The sequence below is a fragment of the Bidens hawaiensis genome, unplaced genomic scaffold (assembly GCF_021521415.1).
Source record: "Bidens hawaiensis isolate Kalapana, Puna unplaced genomic scaffold, B.hawaiensis_p1.1 tig00024639_1, whole genome shotgun sequence".
Taxonomy (NCBI): Eukaryota; Viridiplantae; Streptophyta; class Magnoliopsida; order Asterales; family Asteraceae; genus Bidens; species Bidens hawaiensis.
In genome coordinates this window covers 209,145-221,276 of record NW_027493898.1, presented here as the reverse complement: position 1 = coordinate 221,276, position 12,132 = coordinate 209,145, and positions in this window count along the sequence as shown.

The window sequence follows — 12,132 nt, the reverse complement described above, 5'->3', positions numbered from 1 at the left end:
ACTAAAGAACATAAAGAAGCAAAGATTGAAGCAACAGTTGGAAAGGTTCAAGTATAGAGATGGAGAAAGGTTGAAATCAATACTGAACGTTTTCTAAGTATTGTGAATGAGTTGAGGACAACTGATTATGTAATGACTGACTTTGATTTGAATACAAAGTTACTGAACTCAATGCCAAAAGAATGGTATACTGCTTGCAAGTTCATCCTTCATAAGCAAAATTTCAATGAATTGAAATTGGATGATGTGGTATGCTTTCTTCAGGCTGCAGAACTTGAAATGATAGAGAATGAGATGATTAAGGAAGATAGACCCTGCTTCAATGTTTCAAATGCATTGATTGCACCCATGGGAAATCTGTCTACCAAGAACCAACAACAAATTCCCATCATTGAAGAACCAGCTGAACATAATGTTGTTACTCCAAAATCTTTCATTGGAGGTAGCACAAGTAATCAAGGAAATCAGCAGAGTTTCAATGTGCAACTGATTGATGATACTGATTCTGCCTCCAAGCCAAGTGGAAATGTTCCTAATACTGGCACAGGACATGGTCAAAGCAATGAAAACAAGCTTTGTTGTCTATGTTTACTGAGTCATATAATGCATTTGTTGCAAAGAATATAATTCACACAAGTGTGGTACAAGATGATTTAGAACAAATTGATGCAGATGACTTGGAAGACATGGATTTGAAGTGGCAAGCTGCCATGTTGGGTTTGAGAAGTAAAAGACTGTATAACAGAACTGGTAGGTCTCTGGTTTCTGGTCCTAATGACAGGATTGGATTTGACAAGTCAAAAGCAATATGCTACAATTCTCAGCAACCTGGTCATTTTGCAAGAGAATGCAATCAACCAAGAAACTTTCAAATGAATCAATTCTAGAATCAACAACCAGGAGGTCAGCATCAATATCAACAAAATCAACCAAGAGGTCAGCAGCATTACCAACAAAATCAGCCAAGATTCAACAACAACAGTCAAATGAACAACTTTAACAACAACAACTTCAATCCCAACAACAATTACAACCCCAACTTCAACAACTTTCAGCCTCAAATGAATAATCAACAACAAAGTATGCAACAGACTCAAGGTTTTCAAATGAATAACAATCAAAACCTTCAAGCAGCTCAAAATGTTCCAAACAACACTGTTCCAGCAAATCAAAATCAGATCAGAAATCAAGAAAATGTGGCAGTGACTACACAGCATGAAGGAAATTTTGATTGGAGCAATCATGAAGAGGACATTGCAGATGATATCAGGAAAGCAAATGTGGCATTCATGGCCATAATCGAGAAAGAAAAGGGATCATCATCTCAGGAACAGTCCACTCCTCTAAATGACATATGGTATATGGATAGTGGTTGTTCTAGGCACATGACTTGTGACAAGAGATCTCTTGTCAATTATGAAGAGAAGTATGAAGGTCCAGTAGCTTTTGGGAGTGATGAGAATGGTGGAAAGATTGTTGAAAAAGGAATCTTAACAAATGGGAAAGTCTCATTTGATAATGTATTTCATGTTGAAGGTCTTCAGTACAATCTGCCGAGTATATCACAAATGTGTGATAAGGGTTACAAAGTCAGTTTTGATGATTCACATTGTTTCATTTTAAAACCTGAGTTTGTAATTCCACCTGAAATGATTATGATGATGGCACCGAGAAATGGTAACTTGTATGAATTGAATATGAAAGAAGCTATTTCAAGAGGATGTGCATGTTTTGTTTCCAAAGCCACTGAAAATGAGTCAAAATTGTGGCATAGGAAACTGTGTCATGTGAACTTGAAGAACATGAATAGACTTGTCAAAGGTGAGCATGTCATAGGTTTACCTACAAGAGAATTCAAGTTGGAAGATCATTGTGATTCATGTCAAAAGGGAAAACAACACAAATCTACTCATAAGCCAAAGCTCATCAACTCAATTGATCAAATACTTGAATTACTTCAGATGGATCTCTTTGGTCCAGTGAGTGTACCAAGTATCGGGAAGAAAAGATATTGTCTGGTGATCATTGATGACTATTCAAGATACACTTGGGTTTATTTCCTAAGTACCAAGGATGAGACTGCATAGTTGATTAAAGGTTGTGTAACAATGATTGAGAACAAGTTGAATAAGACAGTCAAGATGATGAGAAGTGACAATGGCTCTGAGTTCAAGAATGGAGTTATGCAAGAATTCTGTGAAGCAAAAGGAATATAACAACAATTCTCAGCTCCTATAACTCCTGAACAAAATGGTATAGCAGAAAGAAGAAACATAACACTTATTGAAGCTGCAAGAACCATGTTAGCAGATGCTAATCTGCCTGTCACTTTTTGGGCTAAAGCTATAAATACAGCCTGCTATGTTCAAAACAGGATACTTGTCAACAAAAGGCTTAACAAAACTCCATATGAAATATTTCACAACAGAAAGCCTTACATTAAGTTTTTCAAGCCCTTTGGATGCAAATATTTTCTACTGAACACTAGAGACTATTTGAACAAGTTTCAAACAAAGTCCCTGGATTGTTTCTTTGTTGGATATTCTACACACTCAAAAGCCTACAGAGTCTATGTAAAAGATCACTTGAGTGTTATAGAATCTTCTGACATCATTTTTAATAAGAATCAATTCAATACAGTTGATGGTGCAGCATGGCTGTTTGATCATGAGAAGTTAATAAGGTCTTTCAAGATTTATCCTGAAGACTTTGATGAATCTTTCTACAAGACTAGTGAAATTGAAGAGAAAAAGAAGAAGTCATTGGACTTGGAAGAAGGTTGCTGAAAAGGAAAAGGAATATACTTTTGTGAAGAACTCCTCATGTGATATTGGTGAACCTAATCAAGAAAACAATCACAATGTTGAACATAATCATACTGAGAACAATCAAGACAATCAAGATGCACAAAATGATCAAGTTCAGAATGAGGGTGACACAAGCAATCAAGCAAGTGGAGAAGAAGCTGCATCTACAGCAAGATTTCAAGATCTATTTCAAAGATTAAATATTGAAAACAATGGTGCATCTACTTCAAGACAACATAATGATGAAGCACCAGAATTTCATGATGCAGAGACTGATTTGATCATTGAAGAACCAGAACTCAATGAGTCAAATCTTGACACAACTATGTCTACAGATATGATTGTTCAAACTCCTTATGTGGAAAAGAATCATCCTTCTGAAAACATCATTGGTGATTTGCATGAAAGAGTTACAAGAAGTCATTCTGAAATTGCAAACATTTGTCTTTACTCTTGTTTTCTATCCCAAATATAACCAAAGAACATAGCACAAGCATTAAAAGATAATAGTTGGGTGGAAGCAATGCAAGAGGAATTGACACAATTTAGAGACCTGCATGTGTGGGATCTTGTTGATAAGCCATTTGACAGATATGCAATTGGAACCAAATGGGTTTTTAGAAACAAAAGGGATGAAAGGGGTTTAGTGATTAAGAATAAAGCTAGACTTGTAGCACTGGGATGTCTTCAAGAAGAAGGAATAGACTTTGAGGAAGTTTTCGCACCAGTTGCAAGACTTGAAGCTATCAGGATTTTTCTTGCCTATGCTGCCTCAAAGAACATTAAAGTGTTCCAGCTTGATGTTAAGTCTGCATTTTTAAATGGAAAGATTGATGAAGAGGTGTATGTTGCTCAACCTCCAGGTTTTGAGGATCCAATGTATCCAAACAGGGTGTATAAGTTAAACAAAACCCTTTATGGATTGCATCAGGCTCCTAGAGCATGGTATGATGAGCTGTCAAATCATCTTCTTGAAAATGGTTTCAAAAGAGGAGCCATTGACAAGACACTCTTCTACAAAAGAAAAGGATCAGACTTGCTTCTAGTACAAGTGTATGTGGATGACATCATCTTTGGTTCTACAAATGAACAAATGTGTATGGAGTTTGAAGGGGTAATGAAGTCCAAATACAGCATGAGTTTTATGGGAGAAATGAACTTCTTTCTAGGATTGCAAGTTCAATAGAAGGCTGAGGGGATTTTCATTCATTAAAGCAAATATGTGCAGGACATCTTGAACAAGTTCAACTGTCATGAGTACAAGACTGCTTCAACTCCAATGGACACCAAAGAAAAGATGATTGCAGATGAAAAGGGGGAGCCTATAGATGAACATGAATATAGAGCCAAAATTGGATCTCTGATGTATTTGACTGCAACAAGACCAGATATCATGTTTGCTGTATGTGTGTGTGCAAGATTCCAATTAAGTCCAAAAGTCTCCCACATGAATGCTGTTAAAAGAATATTCAGATATTTGAAGGGAAGACCAGACTTAGGGATTTGGTATCCAAAGAACCAAGCTTTTGATCTGATTGCATATACAGACAGTGACTATGATGGCTGCAACATGAGTAGAAAGTCACCTCAGGAGGATGTCAATTTTTGGGTGAAAGGCTAGTGTCATGGCAATGTAAAAAGCAGACTACAGTTTCAATCTCTACTGCAGAAGCTAAATATGTTGCTGCATCTGCCTGCTGTGCACAAGTTCTATGGATTCAAAATCAGATGCTGGACTATGGTTTGAATTTCTTGAACACTCCTATTTTTATTGACAATAATGCTGCATATTTTACTGTTAAAAATCCTGTTCAACATTCCAAAACTAAGCACATTGAAATCAGACATCATTTCATCAGAGACGGCAGTGAAAAAGGTTTGATTGAAATGCAAAGGGTTGATACAAGTGACAATTTGGCTGACCTATTCACCAAACCACTTGATAGAACCAGGTTCAACTTTCTTCTGAAAGCCCTGGGAATGATCAACTCTGATGAAATCTGATTAAGGATGTGTGCCTGGTTGTGTGTCTCTCTGTGCTAACTGATTATTTTGACAAAGGTTACACCTTATGAATATTTATTGAATATGTTTTGAATATGTTTCAACTGAATGTTGATTGAATATGTTTTGAATATGTTTCAACTGAATGTTGATTGAATATTTTTGAATATGTTTCAACTGAATGTTGATTGAATATGTTTTGAATATGTTTCAACTGAATAATGATTGAATATGTTTGAAGTTAACTGATAGGTGCTTAAGTAAATATCTGTGCAATTTGTTTGAAATTGATGATACTTCTTGACTATCCAGTTAACTGATCTGATGTTATGATAAGTAGTTTAATCTGTTTGGGTGAAATTGAATGCTTGTCTGATGTCATGAGTAATCACATGTTTATGGTTACTTGAATATGTTCTTTATCTGATCTTCTGATGTTATTAAGATATGATAGACATTGAATGTTAGTACAGTCTGTTTTTCTTGATGATGTTAAGAATGATTAAGATTTGATTATGTGATGCAACTGTTTATGTCAAAATTAAGTGATTCAATGAATTTTATAATGAATTTTGCATAAATACTTTATTTTGGTCAAAACATGAGCAAGTTGATTAATGGTGTAGAGATATGATAAGATTATTCAGTTCAAGCTTTTAAGAAGCTTAAAAGGAGGATTTTTTTTTTGGAAAAGTCTCAAGTAGTTGTTTTTGCTGAAAACTATGTCATTTGCCCAGTTGGAAGGATATGCACTTGTGTATGTTTGGTCCTTAAATCTCTATAGATTCAAAGGATAGCCATTGACCTGAAAACTGAATGCATTTGGGGCAATTATGATTGTTTCTTATTCCTTCACTTAAAACTATGTCAATAGCTCTGACTTTGAAAGGACATATATTCACATGTATGTTTGGTCCTGTTGACCACTTTTGGTCAAACAGGATAGCCATTAACCTGACAATGAAGAGATATTGGGGTAATTGAATATTAAACTGTGTTTTTATGGGAAATGATAGTACATTGACTACTTTGCTGATCATATGGAATTAATAGGCTAAAAAGACCTTAGTATAGTCATTAACATGTATGGTTGCTTTCCCATGATGATGTAAAATCTAAGGTGATATAAACATAATGAATATGCTAATCTTTATGTGGAGATGCATAGTTGTATTTGCATGTCTCAAGATACATCTCTCCGAATGATATGGCAGAAAAGTGATTACCCAGTCATACACGAGCCTGTTGTTATTTGGTCAACCAAAATGAAACATCTTTAAATATGATAAAGAATATACTTTTAGAAAATTTGAGAAAATATCAAAAACAAGGGGAAGAATGAATAAATCAACCAAAAGTTGATAAGTGTTTTAAATATTTTATCAAACAAGAATGTTGCAACAAGAACTACAAAGGTGTTGGCAAATTCTGTCTCATCTTGAATGAAAGGCATGTTGCTAACTGTAAGTCCAACGTTCAACCTCTATATATGTTTGAATCTAAAAATACAAAAATACAATAAGTTCTGTCATACAAAAAAAAACTATTTTTGACCAAATACAAGAGGTTGGAGTCAAATTGGGGTGATCTGGGGAAAGCCAAATAAGCTTTGAGAAGAGATATGAGGCATCATAGCACAGTGTTGACCATTAATGCATTATGCTTTAAATGAACCTAAATCATATCACCAAATAGATGAAATTCATGCTAAGTTTATACCTGCTGTTAACCTATCTATGTTGTCATAATAATGCTGAGAGTGAAGTATTGAGATAGCTACTTAGTCAATATGATCTCATTCTTGAGATCTTTTCAGTAAATGGAAGAAACTGTTTTGAAGAGAAATATAACTGAAATTTGATCTCTAAATGCACAATTTGCTCTTAAACTTTGATCTGAAAAGAAAAATATATTTTGACAAAGTGGTTTAAGTCAAAAAGTGTTGCATTTTGCCTAAAATAGGTTAAAATGTAAGTTCGGGTAAGGTTTGATGCCTTATAACCTTCCCGGGCACAAACTGTTTGAATATGTATTTTCGGGTAAGGTTTAATGAACTACAACCTTTCCGAGTACAAAACGGTTGATTATGTTTGAATATGTATTTTCGGGTAAGGTTTAATGAACTACAACCTTTCCGAGTACAAAACAGTTGATTATGTTTGAATATGTATTTTCGGGTAAGGTTTAATGAACTACAACCTTTCCGAGTACAAAACAGTTGATTATGTGTGAATATGTTGTTTCGGGTAAGGTTTGATAATTTTCAACCTTTCCGAGTAAGCTTAGTCATTTTTGACTTGATTATGTGTGAATATGTTGTTTCGGGTAAGGTTTGATAATTTTCAACCTTTCCGAGTAAGCTTAGTCATTTTTGACTTGATTATGTGTGAATATGTTGTTTCGGGTAAGGTTTGATAATTTTTAACCTTTCCGAGTAAGCTTAGTCATTTTTGACTTGATTATGTGTAAATATGTTGTTTCGGGTAAGGTTTGATAATTTTCAACCTTTCTGAGTAAGTTTAGTCATTTTTGACTTGATTATGTGTGAATATGTTGTTTCGGGTAAGGTTTGATAATTTTCAACCTTTCCGAGTAAGCTTAGTCATTTTTGACTTGATTATGTGTGAATATGTTGTTTCGGGTAAGGTTTGATAATTTTTAACCTTTCCGAGTAAGCTTAGTCATTTTTGACTTGATTATGTGTAAATATGTTGTTTCGGGTAAGGTTTGATAATTTTCAACCTTTCTGAGTAAGTTTAGTCATTTTTGACTTGATTATGTGTGAATATGTTGTTTCGGGTAAGGTTTGATAATTTTCAACCTTTCCGAGTAAGCTTAGTCATTTTTGACTAACTTTATGATTTTCGGGCATGCTTTGAAGTGTTTACACTTTCCGGGTAGAGTACACTGTTGTACTCATTTCTCGAGCAAACTTGAAGTCTTGAGATGATTATGTGTTGTTGTAGCTAGCTTTTAACAAGAAATTCTTGTTTCGAGCAAGCTATGCATGTCATATGCTGATTGTGATTCCAAGCAAACTTTATGAACTTAGTCAAGTACATCAAGTAAGCTTTGTGATTTGTGTGAATATGTCGTTAGGAAAGGTTTGTTAATCTTTCCAGGCATTCTTAGATATTACTATTTAAGTTTGTCATTTTTCGGGTATCGTTTGACATGTTGAAATCCCTCGGGTAAGGGCATACCTGATGATTGAATGTGTTTATCCTAGCAAGCTTAGTGCTAACATAGGATTTTCGGGCAAGCTCTATGAAATTTTTAGACTATAGCACACTTAAATGTCTATGTGTTTTAATTTCATTCCAAGCATGTTCTATGATATGTGTGTGTATGATTTCTTTGAAATTACAAGTGTTTTCAGGCAAACTTTGTTTTTCGGGCACACTTTATATTTCGGGTACACTTGTGTTCCTTCAATATACTTGGTAATTTCAAAAGTTGTCCTTCCGAGTACACTTTGCTTCCGAGCACACTTTGCTTCCGAGCACACTTTGTCTTCCGAGCACACTTTGTACTATATGAAGGTTATTCGGGTATACTTTGCATAAGATTGTTGTTCGGGCACACTTTACATCAGAAAGGTTGCTCGGGCACATTATATTTTCAAGCATACTTGAATGAATGTGTTACTTGATTGAATATGTTAGTTAGTATGATAAAATTGATTATGATTCTTATGAGGGTTCATACTAGATAAGTTTTAATTTGAAATTGAGAAATCTATGTGGGGATCTTAATTGATTCTTTGTAAGGATGTTTATTTGATGATTATACTTGATTATTTGCCTTGTGATTAATTTCTCAAGAAATCTAGTATTTCGGATAAGCTTTCTTCATCATGTCTTAACTTTAAATTAACTTACTTGATCGAGCAAGGTTTATGAATAGACGAATTCGGGCAAACTTTGTATATCCAAAATTGAAAATTTTTCCGAGCAAAGTTTGACCGGGTAAGGTTTGTAAGTGGAAGTATACCGAGTAGACTTTGGATATATTAATCTCTCGAGTAAGGTCTTATGAACTTAAATGAAATTAAATGTTTAATATATCAAGTGGATAATGTTACTGGTTGACAGCTAGTAATTCACAAAAGGACAAAGAGCATTTAAAACCCACTTTTAAAAGGTATAAAAGAGGGAGTTGGGCAAATTTTTCAAAATTATTTCCCTCTCTCTCCTCCCACTGCAAATTCTTACTCTCAAAAAAACACACTTTACCTTATCTTTACACACTTTTAAATAGATAAGAAATTTATAAGCTAAAAGACAAAACACTTTTCAAATTTCTCACTTTACCTGACATATAAAAGAAAAAGGCAGAAACAAAAGAACTTTATCTGCAATTTTGGCAGGAAAAATTGCAGATATGTACTTTTCATTTGTCTTAACTCTCATTAAAAGAAGACCTGCATATGCTATTCAAATTACACTTCAAGAGTAACTTACATTTGTGTTTTGTGCAGATTTCTACATCATTCAAGACAACGGTTTGAATTGAAATATTATTTATACCTTGATTTTTTTTTACTTTGAGATCTAACTGATAATTGTGTGTTCATTGATATAACAGAAAATCAGCAATGGATCTAACTCCAAGTAATTCCAATTCCTACAAACGTCATCTTTCTGAAGAACTAAAGAAAGCATTGCAACGAGTTCAAACCCTAATGTCTGAGGTTGAGAAGATCTCAGCTGCCCCAAAACAGGGGGAGAAATCACCAAAACAGGGGGAGAAATCACTGAATCAGGGGGAGAATTCGCTGAAGCTTCTCTCAATTTATGAAAAGAATAGCTCAGATGATGAAGCTGGAAATGTTCCAGAAGATGAAAAGAAAGATCTTGAGGAAAGAAAGAAATTAAAAGGGAAAGAAATTGCTCAAGAGGATGATGAAATTCAAAATTTTAAATTCTCAGAAGGAGAATACAATGGACTCAGAAATTAATGAATCTGAATCAGAAGCCAAAAGAGTCTATGTGCAAAGAATGACAGAAATTTATGACAGAGAATTTCTTTCTCAAATGATGTCTGATAAAGACTTTGAAGAACAAGAAAACTTGATGAAGATGTTTGAAGATGAGAGAAAGCTAAGAGATGAAGTGAAGAATAATCAGAGAGAAGTCCTACAAGAATTGATTGGAAACTGTTTAAATGATGAAGAAATTCCAAATGGTGTGCTAGTATCTCTACTCAAGTTGATTAAACAAGAAGAACCAGAGACAGAGGTGAAAGAGAAACTAGACACTATTATTGATGAAATTTAAAAAACACTGAGTGAAGAAAAGATTGTTCAAGACAATGAAGTGAAAGATTTGAAATTGAAAGATGATTTGGAACAAGAAATGGAAGTTCAAAAGTTCTTGAGTGAATATGATGGTAAACCAAGATTTTTAGTTGAGAATGGCATTCCTTTTGATTCAGTAAAAATAATGACAAGAAAAGAGATTTTGAGCAACTTCAAGAAAATGAAAGGACAACAGCTGAACATGAAGAAGGGAGCAGCTCAATCTCTAGTTGATATGAACAAAGGAATATTCAAAAAGATGGCTAGTCTATCAAAGATGACAATTAAAGGAAAATCCAAAGTAAAGGAATTCTGCAGAAAGACAACATCTTTGGTCTCAAAACAGAACAATACAAAGAAAAGGAAGATGTTTGTGACTAATCAAGAAAAATCAAAGCAAATGCACTTGAAGATGGATAAACCTTTTGTTAAAACTGCAGTAAAAGCCAAAAACCCTTCAGTCAACCATAATATTATGCCAAGCGGAATATTTTGTGACTCCAGGACTGAACATCTGAATGTTATGATGGAAAATGGAGAGATTGTGAAGATCTTCTCTAAAAATGACTTCAGAAAATTCAATCTATGGCAATTGAAGGTAATTGCAGCACTGTATCTCTCTGATTACAAAGAAAGGAAAAGGCCTACAAGTGCTAAGCAATCAGAACTGTTAAGATTCTTGGTTGAGCAAGAAAATTAAACAGGCATCTCTGGCTGAAATGAAGAATTTCAAGATCAGGCTTTGTTTTGTAATGTCTTCGGACAACTTTCTGATTATGTAATTTTGTTTATGTTACTTGAATATGTAATTTTGATTTTTGATTTGATGTGTATTTTTTCTGAGTGTAAGTAACCATAGAAATGTTTTGGGTCAGCTGAGGTGTTCCAATCTAGGGGGAGATTGTTGGGTCAAGAAATTGACCTAAGGGGAGATTGTTGAGTCAAAGATTTGACCTAAATGAAGTACATGGAAGATTGGAATCTTCTCAACCTCCTCTGAATTTGCTAAGTAATGGATCCGAGCACACCTTAGACCTCCAAGCAAGCTTTTATTTGGCCGAGTACGATATTTTGCCTACCGGGAAAGGTTTACTTCAAGTAGTCTTCTTAAGTGGTTATCCGAGCAGGGTTTGCAAATTAGTGTGTTTCCGAGTAAGGTTCACTAGTTTATGTAAATCCGGGCAAGGTTCACTAGTTTATGTTCTTCAGAACCAAGTATATTACTCTTCCGAGTAAGGTTTGGTTAACCAAGTCCAAGAAGCCAAGTGATTGGAAGACCGGGCAAGGTATTCATTAATAAGTATGATCCAAGTATACTTGATAATCTAAAGAAATATCTCTAAGTAATATCGAGTAAGGTTCAGCTCGAGCAAGGAACAGTACTCCCGAGTACACTTTGCTAATAAGTTATTTTATAGCAAAGAGCTTAAATGGATCATTGAAGAACAAGGTTGCTCGTAAGGAGTTGTCGGGCAAAGTCTGGCAAATTCTAGAAAACTGAAGTCTACTCGGTGAGTATTTTACTTAGTGAAATACTCTTTAAGTAAAGTCTACCCGGAAACTGATCCCGAGCACACTTCCATGTTACCAAGTTATGAAGGATGGCCGAGCATACTCGGAAAGACAAGATTGATGCAAAGCCTACCCGGAAGACTTGTTTTACACTTAGTTTATTTTGAATATGTATGACTGTATTTAGGGTTTCTAGAAGGAATGACAGCTTTCCTAGATTGGCAGGCCTATAAATAGAATATTTAGGGCACGCCGCCAAAGAGAGCACAATACGGATAAGACCGACACAATTAATTGAGAGAATATTGTCTGACGGCTGTCTTAGGATTCCTAGAAAACCCTAAATCGATTATCCTTTTGTATGATTAATATTCTATAAATGGAAATCTTTTAAGTGAATCCTGTGTGTGCTTTCTATCTTTGATTATTCATTGCAACCGTATGTTTGTTATTGATTCCGCCATTAACAAACGGATATCTTTCTAAATATAGCAACCCGTCATTAACTCT